Below are 12,986 nucleotides of genomic sequence, written 5' to 3' on the forward strand. Positions count from 1 at the left end.
TATATGACTTTAGAACCGCTGACTTCCCTGGTGGATCAGAGGAGAAGAATCTACCTGAAATGCAGAAGATCCAGGCACAATCCCTGGGTCAAGAAGATCCCTTGGGGAAGGGAATGGCAATCCACTCCAGTATTCTTGCTGGAGAATTCCATGGACAGAGAAGCCTGGTGGGACATTCCATGGGACAGCAAAGAGTCGGACATGACTGAGTGACTGACTCTTTCACTTCTTATAAAAATAAAAATGGCCCACTCTATAGTAGTAAGAGGTTCCCGAAATATGGTGGTTTCTGAGGCATGAACTTTCAATTGTACATCCAATGTCTATCTGACCCTGTTTTCTTAAAATAAGAATACTACCTTTGTTAAGGAAAGCAACAGCCTTTCCTAAGTTCCTAAATTCCCCATCCTTCTTGGTGATACAATGTCACAGGGGCTTCCCACTTTCAATGCAGGAGACCCAGGGTTGATCTCTGGGTGGGGAAGATCCCCTGTAGAAAGAAATGACAAGCTGCTCCAGTTTTCGTGCCTGGAAAATACCATGGACTGAGGAGCCTAGTGGGCTACAGTCCATGGGGCCACAAAGAGTCAGACACAACTTAGTGACTCATTGCAGATGGATTCTTTACCAACTGAGCCACTAGGGGCTTGACGGTAACAGATGGTATTTACTAATAATTCACTTATATCATTCATAAAAATCACAATAATAATTATCATTTTCTAGCTTCACAGCAATGATGAAGATAATTGAAACATATCTCAGAAGGCAAGGCACATGATGTAATTTAAGTGAATTTCGAAAGAGGATAAAAGTGATGCCAAGCAGGGTCCTGTGGGGAAGGCTTTCTGTCCCTCATTCCTTGTAGGCAAGACTCCGCCCTTGATGACTTCTAATTTCCAAAGAGCAGAATAATTACTAAGCAGAAGAAGAGCAGCTAGGAAACCATCTACGTCAAGATTAAAGTGACCATAGATGCTCATCAAAATTAGGAGACTAGACAACCTAAGAGTCACTGGAAAAGACCCTGATGCCAGGAAAGATTGAAAGCAAAAGGAGAAGGTGGCAGGGAGAAGATGAGATAGTTAGATAGCACTATGGACTCAACGGACATGCCTCTGAGCAAATTCCAGGAGGTAGCTGAGGACAGAGAGCCTGGCATGCTGCAGTTAATGGGGTCACAAAGAGTAGGACACAACTTAGCAACTGAACAACAACAAATCAGAGTAGAAAGACAGTGAAAAATCAATGAAACCAAAAGGTGACTTTTCAAAAAGATCAACAAAACTGACAAACCTTCAGCTAGAAGTAGTAAGAAAAAGAGAAGACTCACATTACTAAAATGAGAAATGGAAACAGGACACCACTGCCAAGTCTTCAGAGACAGAAGGATGATGAGAGGATTCGACAAAACAACTGTAATTCAACAAGTCAAATTAGATACCCTAAATAAAATGGACACGTTTCTGGAAACACAAAAACCTATCAAAACTAAATCAAAAGGGGAAAAAAAAGAAAATGCAAACACACCTCTAAGTAAGGAGGATTGAATGAACAGTCAAAAATCTCTCAACAAAAAGTTCTGGACCTGATGGCTTCACTGGTGAATTCTAAGTAAAGACTAAAATGAATCCTTCTCAAACTTTTCCCAAAAACTGAAGAGAAAGGACAATCTCTGAGCTTATTTTAACCAGGCCAGCATTACTCAGATATTAAAGCCAAATCAAGACACTATAAGAAAACTATAGACCAATATCCCTTATGAATGAGGATAGAAAAAAATCTTCAACAAACAACTAGCAAACTGAATTCAACAGTACATTAAAGAATCATACATGAAGTGAGATTTATTTAAAGAATGCAAGGATGGTTCAACATACAAAAATTGGTTGATGTAATAAACTACCACATTAATAGAATGGAAGGAAAAGGTCCCACAGGATCACCTTATTTGATGCAGAAGATTGTTGCAGTATCTGAAAACTTCAACATCCTTTCACAATAAAAATAATAAAACAGGAATAGATATAAAATACCTCAGCATAATAAAAGCCATATATGAAAAACTCAGTGAATAGCATATTCAGTGATGAAAGGCTAAAAGCTTGTTCTCAAAGATCAGAAATAGGCACTTCAAAGGAGGTATTTCATTTGCAACAGCAAAAAAAAAAGAGTACCTAGGAATTAATGTAACCAAAAGGAGACAGACTTTCAAAATAAAAACTATAAAACAATGTTGAAAGAAACTGAAGAAAATATCAATAGGAGGAAATACATCTGATGTTCACAGTTAGAAAACTTAATATTGTAAAGATATAAATACCATCCAAAGTGCAGATTCAATGCAATCTCTATTCAAAAAATCTCAAATACACTCTCTTGCAGAAATAGGAAAAAAGCAATCCTAAAAATTCAGAGGACCTCAAGGGATCCTCAGAAGCCAAACTAATCTTGAAAGAGAAAGCTGTAAGACTTAAACTTCCTAATTTCAAAACACACAACAAAGCTACAGTAATCAAAATGGTGTGATACTGACATAAAGAAAGACATAAAAGACTAATGGAATAGAGATCCCAGAAGTAAAACCTTGCATATATGGTAAAAGAAGTTTTAAAATGGCATCAATCACATTCAAGGGAGAAAGGATGGTCTCTTTTTTTTTAACAAATGATGCTTGAGAAACTGGATAGTCACATGCAAAAGAATAGACTTGACCCTTACATATTTTACAGTTAAAAATGGATCAAGGACTCACATGCAAGATCTAAGAACAATAAACTCTTTGAAGAAAACATAAGACAAAAGCTTCATGACATCAGATGGGATGATTTCTTGGATGTGATCACTAAGGCAAAAGTAAGAAAAATAAAATACAGGCAAATTGGACTAAGTAAAAATTATAAAATTTTGCACATCAAAAGAGACTACTGATAGAGTAAAAATGTAAAACACCAAATGAAAGAAAATGTTTTTATATCACATATCTGATAAGGGGTTAATTTCTAGAATATACAGTAAACTCCTAAAACTCAACATTATAAAATCAACATGGCTTCCCTGGTGGTTCAGTAGTTAAGAAACCACTTGACAATGCAGGGGATACAGGTTGGATCCCAGGTCTGGGAAGATCCCGTATGTTGTGGCGCAAGTAAGCCCATGCACGACTACTGAGCCCGCACACCGAGAGCTGGTGCTCTGCAACAAGAGAAGCAATTACAATCAGAAGGCTGCTGCACACAGCAACCAAGAGTAGCCCCCACTTGCCACAATTAGAGCTTCTGCACAGCAATGAAGAGCCATAGCAGCAGAAAACAAACAACCAAATTCAAAAATGAGCAATGCGGCTTCTCTGGTGGCTCAGTGTTAAGGAATCTACCTACCAATGCAGGAGACACAGGTTTGATCCCTAATCCAGGAAGCTACCATGTATAGTGGAGCAACAAGCCTGTGCATCATACAGTTACTCTGCCTATGCTCTAGAGCCCAGAAGCTGCAACTACTGAGCCCGCATGCCACAACTACTGGAGCTCTCATGCCTAGAGCCGATGCTCCGCATCAAGAAAAGCCACCACAATGAGAAGCCCGCATACCGCAACAAGAGAATAGCCCCTGCTCATTGCAACTAGAGAAAAGCCTGTGTAGCAATGAAGAACCAGCACAGCCAAAAACAAATACATAAACTTATTTAAAAAAAAAAAGTGCAATGGACTAAGTAGACATTTTATCCAAAAAAGATGTACAAATGGCCAATAAACACATGAAAAGATGCTCAATATCATTATTCATTAAGGAAACACAAATCAACATCATAAGGATATACTACTTCACACCCATTAGGATGACTAATATCCAAAAAACAGCAAACAATCATTGGTGAGAATGTGGAAAAATTAGAAACCTTGCACAGTTAGGCATGTAAAACAGTAAAGCCATGTTTACAGTGTTAAATATTTTGGCAATTCCTCAAAACAGTAAAAACAGAATTCTATGATCCACAATTTGGGGTATATACCCCAAAGAATAGAAATCATGGTCTCAAAAAGAGATATATACACCCATATTCATAGCAGCATTATTCACAGTAGCTGAAACATGGAAGCAACCCTAGTGCCCACTGACAGAAGAATGAATAGCAAAATGTGATATATACACGTAATGTTTGATGGTTTTCAGGGGGTTGAAGAGAAAGGAAGTATGAGGAGTTACTCTGTAACAATCAAAGAACCTCAGTTTTACAAAATGAAGAGTTATGCAGATGGATGATCATTATGGTGGTACACAAGATAAATGTTAAATATTTAATGGCATTAAACTGTACACTTAAAAATAGTGACTGACAAATTTTGTGCTATGTGTAATTCACTACCAGAAAAAAATTTTTAAATAACATCACAATGATGTACCTCAAAGCAACCAATAAGGATGTCTAAAATTTTAAAAAGCTCTGTCCAGTGTTGGTGAGTCTACAGAACAACTAGAATTCTTATGCATTGCTGGTACCAATTGTGTTGGTATGTTCAGAAGTTTGGTATTGTCTTAAACACAATAAATACCATATGACACAGACACTCTAATGCTAGGTGTTTTCTTCCCCCAAGAGAAATGAAATAATATTTCCACAGTAACTTTAAATGAACTATTGATCCATGTTAACAATATAGATATATCACAAAATAATTATGCTGAGCAAAAGAAGCCAGACAAAAAAGAAAACTTACTTTACGATTATATTCAAGCAAAATTCCAGAAAATGCAAACCTGTCTATAGTGAGAAAAAGCAGTGAATAGCTCCTAGTATTAGCGGGTGAGTGTAGGGATTTACAAAGAGATTCCAAAGCAATTTTGGGGATTATGAGGTGTTTACTTTCTTTTTTCTTGACTGAAGTATATAGTTAACATACAACATTATAATCGCTTTCTGTGTGCAGCATACTGATTCAATATTTTTACAGATTATACTCCATTAAAAGTTATTACAAGATAATGGCTATAACTCCCTGTGCTCTATACACATACAGTATATCCTTGTTATTGATCAATTTTAAATACACAACTTTGTATCTTTAAATTTCATAAGTATATCGTGTGTCTGCCATCTCTTTCCCTACTTTTAATCCAGTCTGTCCTCTGTATCTGTGAGTCATTTTTTGTTGTGCTATATATCCCTTTGTTTTAGTTTTTAGATTTCACATATAATGATATATAGTATAACTCTTTCACTGACATATTTCACTAAGCATAATATTCTCTAGGTCCATCCACATTACTGTAAATGGCAAAATTTCATTTGCTTTTTTATGGCTGAATAATATTCTGTGTGTGTGCACAAATGTATATAAAACACAAGAAGGTATGTTTATTTTCTTGATTATGTTAGTTTTATCTTGGAATCATGTATCTTTATATGTGCCATTAAAATATTTACAGTTTACTCAGTTACAGCTCAGCAGAGCTGTTAAGCATTCTTAGATTTTAAAAATCACAAACAAAAAATTTCCATCTTTTTTTCCACTGAATAAAATTTCTTAATTGTCTCTTAAAGAGGATTATTAATAGTAGGAAAAGAGATGTAAAAGGTAAATCTAAAGTATTGAAAAGCAAATGCTCAGCCAGTACAAATGCAGCTAAGACAACACACAACAAAAATATGTGTATACATACTTTCATTCATACTAAGATGGGGGAAATCAGCATATGAAACATTTGCATGTCTAAGAATTGAACAATGTAAGAGGAAATATGTATTATTAACTAAAGTACAGATTTTGCTTAAATTTCACAAAATTTTATGCTAGTGTCCATTATTTGTTTCCATATCTTATTCAAGATTCCACATTGTATTTAATTGCATTGAGCAGACTCAGCTGCATTCAACAAATTTGAAAAATTCTTTTCATTTTTAATCTATTACAAATATTTTCTAAATTTCCTTGTTATGGCTTCTTAGATGCATCCATCATTTAAATGTGGATATTTAATTTCCAAATACATGGGATTTCTTAAGTATCTTTTATATTACTAATAATTTCTCATTTTGATACTGATTTCTCAATTTAAAGGCTTTCTTCTCTACAATCACCCCCTGCGCTTTTTCAGGCTTCCAACTTTATTGAGGCTTTCAGTGGCTAAATCAAAGATCTCCCTTAGAAAATACTGCACTTGAAAATATGTGAGTTATTTTGTGAGTTATTTTCAAGTATCTTTTGATATTCATCTCTCATGTAATTCCACGGTGATGAGAGGAAAGAATAAATAGGAAAGAAAAAACCACAACAGGAAAGACAAATGTATATTAAGATTTGGACATCAGTTAAACAAGGCAGTACACAGCCTATCAGTTTAAAGTAGATATAGTTATGGATCATTATACGTGAAGCCCAAGGGAACCACAAATCAAATACAATAGATTCACAGAAACCAAAAAGAAAGGGATTTTAAACACACTACAAAAGAATATCAAACCCAAGAAAAAGGAAAAGAACTACCTCAAAAAAACTGTAAAATAAGAATAACAATGTCGATAAATGCATACCTATCAATAATTACTTTAAATGTCAATGGACAAATCACAAAGATGGTTGAACATGGCAAATCAAGGTAATACAGCACATTAATATATGACAAAAAATAATCATCCATAAAAATCAAACAAACAAAAAAAAGCATTTGACAGAATTCAACATCCATTCATGATAAAAACTCTCAACTAAGTCCACAGGATTGCAAAAAATCGGACACAACTGAGTGACTTTTATTTCACTTCAAGTGGTGTAGGGGGGAGACACCTCAACATAATAAAAGCCATTTATGACAAGGATGCCCACTCTCACCACTTCTATTTAACATAGAATTGGTATATTATGATTCACAGCAATCAGATAAGGAAAAGAAATAAAAGGTATCCAAATTGGAATTGAAGAGGTAAAGCTGTCACTATTTGCAAATGACATGATCCTCTACACTGAAGACCCCAGTGTCTCTGCACAAAAAATATCAGCATAAATAATTTTAGCAAGATATCAAAATACAAGATTAATATATAGAAACTACTACATTTCTACACACTAGTAATGAAATGTTAGATACAAACAGTAAAAAACAACAGCAACAACAACAAAAAAATCACGGTCAAAATGATATCAGGGAAAGCCCTGGTGGTCCAGTGGTTGTAACTCCATGCTTCCACTGCACGAAGGCATGGGTTCAATCTCTAGCCAGAGAACTAAGATACCAGTGTAGTCAAAAATAATAATAAAAAATAAAATTACATTAAAAAAAGCTAGGAATAAACTTAACCAAGAAGATGAAAGACATGTACTCTAGAAACAATAAAACACTGATAAAGGAAACTAAAGATGATTCAAAGAAATGGAAATATATCCTAAGCTCTTGACTGGAAGAATATTGTTTAAATGGCCCAAAGCAATCTAAAAATTTAATGCAATACCAATCAAACTACTCCAGACACTTCTCACAAAACTACAACCAGTCTTCACAAGTTTTATATGGAACCACAAAAAGACCCAAAATTGTGAGAGCAATTTTGAGAAAAAAAGAAGAAAGCTAGAGGGAAAACCCTTCCAGACTTTGGACTACACTAAAAAGTTATAGTAATCAAAATAGCATGGTTATCAGTACAAAAAGCAGATACATATCAATGAAACACAATAGAGCGCCCAGAAACAAACCTGCACACCTACAGACAATTTTTTTACAAAGGAGGCAAGAATACACAATGGTGAAAAGACAGTCTCTTCAACAAGATATTGAAAAGGCTGGACAGCTACATGTTAAGACAGTGAAATTAAAGAGTATTCCCTCATACCATACACAAAAATAAAATGGTTTAAAGATCTAAATCTAAGACACGACACCAAAAACTCCTATGAAAAAGCACACATGAAACATTCTGTGACATAAATCATAGCATTATTTTCTTACGTCAATCTTCAAAGGAAAGAAATAAAAGCAAAAATAAACAAATGGGACCTATCAAACTTAAAAACTTTTGCATAGCAAAGGAGGCCATCAACAAAATGAAAAAAAAAGAAAGAAAGAAAGAAAGAAAAACCCACAGAATAGGAGAAAATATTTGCTCACAATGTGACGGACAAAGTGTTAATATCCAAAATACAGAAAAAGGCTCATACAGCTCAGTATCAAAAGAAGGCACTAAGATAAGTGCTTTATATAACTTAATTCTTGCAACACTTGAGTAAAATATTTCTTACATATCTCAGAAAGCCAAGAAAAAAGATCATTTTTCACAGACACACACACACAAGTAGCAATTATGAGTAAGATCTCCCCCAAGTCACCTAACTCATCCAGAGAGGAGGAAAAGTAGCCGTGGTCAAGAAGTATGTCCTTGGAGGAATCATGACTAAGAAGCAGAATAACACAAAAAAAGTGAATTCTGCAGTCACAGGACCTGGGTTCAAACACAGTCATCACTTACAACACATAAGACTTTAAGCAATTTCCTAAGACTGTGTATTTCTGAGTTGCCACATTTGTTAAATGGTAATAACAGCAGTGACTAATTTGAAAAGTTTTTATGAGGATGAAATACTTCAACACTTGTAAACTGTTGAGCATTAAGATAATGCCTGCTGGAATTTTCCCTCGTGGTCCAGTGGTTAGGACTCTGCACTTCCACTGCAGGGGGGCGCAGATTCAATCCCTGGTCGGGAACTAAGATTCCACATGCCATGCACAAAGATAATGCCTGGTACAGAGCAAGCACTGTGTAAGTAGAACTATCCCCACTATAAGCCAATCATTCTTCCCTTCCTATTGCCTTAGATAATTTTAGGTCCCCTCAATCTTCTTGTTTTGCATTCTCTTCTCTCTCTATTCTTCTATTTCACTTAAAAGCTCTCTTTTCAGCTTTCCTTTTCCAAGCATCACCTAATTTTTCAATAAAATCACATAGCAGCCAGCTGGTGACTCAAAAAGTTAATTCCAATATATGGTGATAGTGGAGAAAAATCAAACTTTTGCCCCTTTTGTATTACTACACTCAACTTTACTCTCAGTACTTAATCTCTTCAAGTTCTGTGGCCTCAGTTATTTTATGGATTTAGTCACTTTCAATAAACACTTCCATTGTTTTGTTTCTCTCATTTCTCTTCTCACTGATACACTGCTGGTGTCCTTGAAACATGGAGAGGTAAGGACATAAATATTACCAATATTTTATACATTTAAGAACACGTATGTAGCACCGATTATTTGTTAATAAGCACTATTCTGAGGCCACAGATAACTAAGAGGATACACATACACAATAATAACTGATGAGATCAGCAAGGAACAGTCATACTCAGTAAAACGAAAAATATTACCCAAAGATTCAGGGAGGCTAATCTAGTACAAAGCTAAGTTTTCCCATTATTTGTTAAAAATCTTAATACATGAGTTCAGAAGCAGAGTCCTGGGAGGAAAAAAGTAAATAATGTTTGGACCTACCATGGAGTTCTTCCTAATTCTATCCTCATATTGGCCATGTAACAATTGGATATGCCACTCTTAACAAACCTAGGATACCAATTAACTTGTAACATAGTTAATTATATTAATGCACATGCAAAATACAGACAGTTGTGCCTGTGTGTGGGGGTGGGTGTATTCTCCATACATATTTGCTCTTTTGAACTATTAAATCTAAAAATTTATTTAAAAAGAGAGGCTTGGTTCACTATATTACTCCCTGAAACTTCTCCAACTCAGAAAGTTAGGTGTATGTCAGTGTGCATAAAACAGATGCACCATAGCTTAAAATATAACTGACTAGAAAATGAAAGGAAGACTTTAAATAAAAAACGGAATAAAACTGAGTGAAGTATTTCCAGGCCAAACTTACTCTTATTTTCAAGGTAATATTCATATTATTTCCCTCTCTGGAATGTAGTCTCTTCATTCAATGACTAGCCTTTATAATTGAGCTCCTCCATGAAGCCTTCCTATCATAAAAAGTGTAATAGCACACTCTCATAATGCCCCATCTCTTAATTTCCGTAACACTTAACGCCACCACATAATTAATCCTTAATTGTCGAATGGTCCTTTCCCTCCTGACATCAATTAGGCGGTATATCTCTAAAATGGCTTCTCCAACAATCCAACACCAAGTGGGTTCGCTAGAATTGGGGCTTCCTAACTGGCTCAGTGGTAAGGAATCCACCTGCCAATGCAAGAGATGCAGATTCGATCCCTGGGCTGAGAAGATCCCCTGGAGAAGTAAATGGCAATCCACTCCAGTATTCTGGCTTGGAAAACCCCATGAACAGAGGAGCCTAGCAGGTTACCATCCACAGGGTTACAAAATAGTTGGACATGGGTACTAAACAACAAATCCTACAATTCAATTCGATTCTGACACTAACTACAGGGAGTCAGCATCAAACTCCACAGGTTGAAGGGCTCAGTTCCACAAGACAGTCATTACTTCAGTCATCAGTCAAATATATGAGGTACCAAAATACTTCTGACTGACCAACTAAATATTGGCGATTACCCTGACCCCCTTTCTCAGGTTCACTAATTTCCTAGAACTACTCACAAAAGTCAGGAAAGCACTTGACTCAGCACTACAACTGATTTATTAAAAAAGAATATAACTGACCAAAAGCCAGATGCAAGAGAAGAATACAGCAAGATGAATGGGAGCTCGAGCTTTCGTACTTTTCCTGGGTGTATCACTCACCCAGCATCTTGATATATTCACCAACTCAAAAGCTCTCCAAACTTCAGCTTAGGAGTTTTTAATGAAGATCTCAATATAAGAGCATGATTGTGACCACTGGTGATTAACTCAAACTTCAACCCCTCTCACCTCCCCAAAAGCTGGGGGTTGAAACTTCCAATCTTCTAATCAAGGCTTACTCTTTTCAGGGACCAGCTTCCAACCTAAACCTACCTAGGGACTCCAGAGGAGTCATCTCATTAGAACAACAGATGCTCTCATCATCTTTTGTTGCTGTTAGTCACTAAGTCGCGTCCAACTCTTTTGTGACACCATGAACTGTAGCCCACCAAGCTCCTTTGCCCATGGGATTTCCCAGGCAAGAATACTGGAGTGGGTTTGCTATTTCTTTCTCCAGGCGATCTTCCTGACCCAGGGGTCAAACCAGCATCTCCTGCATTAGCAGGCAGATTTTTTTTCCCCCCAATGAGCCACCAGAGGAAGTCTCCTCATCACCTTTATCACTTAGGATATTCCAAAGACTTTAGAAGCTCTGTGCCAGGAAGCAATGACATAAACCAGGTATTTATTTATTAAACCACAACTGTACACTATAGCATAAATTAACAGTTGAATGTTAGTCATCCCCCTCCACTAGAAACATGAACTCTTCTTTTTTTTTGAAATATGAATTCTTGAGAATGGCTTTACTTCTTAAATTTTGAATTAGCCTACAGTGCTAACCACATATTAGGTATTTGGTGTTTCTTAATTCAATAAATTTACTGAGAGGTAGTACATAACAAAAATTGACCAAAGAATATTCTGATTTTGTATTTGCATATTGGAAACTTCTACTGACTTTATTAGGTTTTTCATTATGAAGTATTGTATCTTCAAGAATTAGAGCTACATTTCAGAAACTTGTAGGACATTTCATTGTATTTTAACTAAAAAGAAAAAATTATTAAGCACGCATTAGCTGCTAAGCGATGTTCTAGGTGATAAGAAAACAGCCGTTACCAAGATAGCAAAAAGCCATTTCATGAAGCTTAATTCTAATGCATAAAAGAAAAGGTTTAGTCCAAATAGAATTACAGATAAGGCAAGTAGAGCAACACAGGAAATAGAAAATGTTGAGGAAGGAAGGCAGGCAGGCACTTTTAGATAAGGTGGCCAGAGGAGACCAAAATCAGCAAGCATACTGACATTTCAACAGACCTAGCTGGGGAAAACGAGCCATGGATACCTGCGGGAGGAGCATTCTAGGCAGAGAAACAAGTCCACAGGCTACAAGGAAGGAAAACACCCAAGATGTTCAAGGAACAGCAAAGAGGCCAATGATGTGGCTGGAAAAGAACACGTAAATCAGAGAGTAACAGATGATGAGCTCAAACTGAGCTGATGGGGAATAACATATAATGTGGAGCTTTCAGGCCACTTTGGGCTGTCAGTTCTTAACTCTAAACCAGTGTGAATGCCTCTGGAAGCATCTGATTATGGGAGTGACATAACTTGATTATCTGCTGTAGGTACTTACATGGGTAAGAAGATATAGAAGGCTAGTTAGGTATCTACTTAATGCTAGTAACTAGTTAGCCAGCTACTGTAACTAGTTACAAACTACTGGAAAATCTAGGCAGAAGATGATGATGGCCTGGACCTAGAGTGACAATAATGGAAGAGGTGAGATGTACTGGAATTTTGGATGTATTCTAAAGGCAATACCAAAAATATTCTGCTCATACTTTGGTTATGGGATGTGAGAGAAGGTTGTCAAGGATGACTTCCAAGGAACTGAATTAAAAAGATGGAGTTGTCATTCACTGCATGGTGAAAACTCAAAGCAATGCAGGTGTAAGGGGCTAGAAAGAGGAGCTCAACTGTGGACAAGTTACTTAGACGACACCCATTAGATATTGAAGGGAAACAATGAAGGGAGTGTTTAAATATGAGTCTGGGGTTTGGAGGAAAGGTCCAAACTAGGATATGAATGTGGGAATCATCAGCATGCAGATGGTCTATCTCCCAAGGACAAAAGTTTAGGTAGAAAAGAGGTCCAAGAACTGACTGCGGTAGAAACAAGGAAAATTAGCACAAGAGACCTCAAAGGAGAGGCAAGTGAAGCAAGAGAAAAATCAGATGAGTATAGTATCCTAAAAACAAAGTGAACAAAATATAATGGAAAAGAGGATGATTAGTCATGTTAAATACCACAAATAGGTCAAGAGGAGGCATGAAAAATGACATCTGATTTAGAAAAGAGCAAGTCACTGGTGACTTTGATCATAGCAGTTTC

General features: G+C 36.3%; 1 protein-coding gene across 4 annotated transcripts in view; it reads right to left on the reverse strand.

Annotated features, from left to right (window-relative positions):
- Positions 1-12,986, reverse strand: part of JMJD1C (jumonji domain containing 1C) — a 299,368-nt gene that overhangs the window by 227,028 nt on the left and 59,354 nt on the right. The window lies entirely within an intron of this gene.

The sequence above is a fragment of the Muntiacus reevesi genome, chromosome 2 (genome assembly GCF_963930625.1).
Source record: "Muntiacus reevesi chromosome 2, mMunRee1.1, whole genome shotgun sequence".
NCBI lineage: Eukaryota > Metazoa > Chordata > Mammalia > Artiodactyla > Cervidae > Muntiacus > Muntiacus reevesi.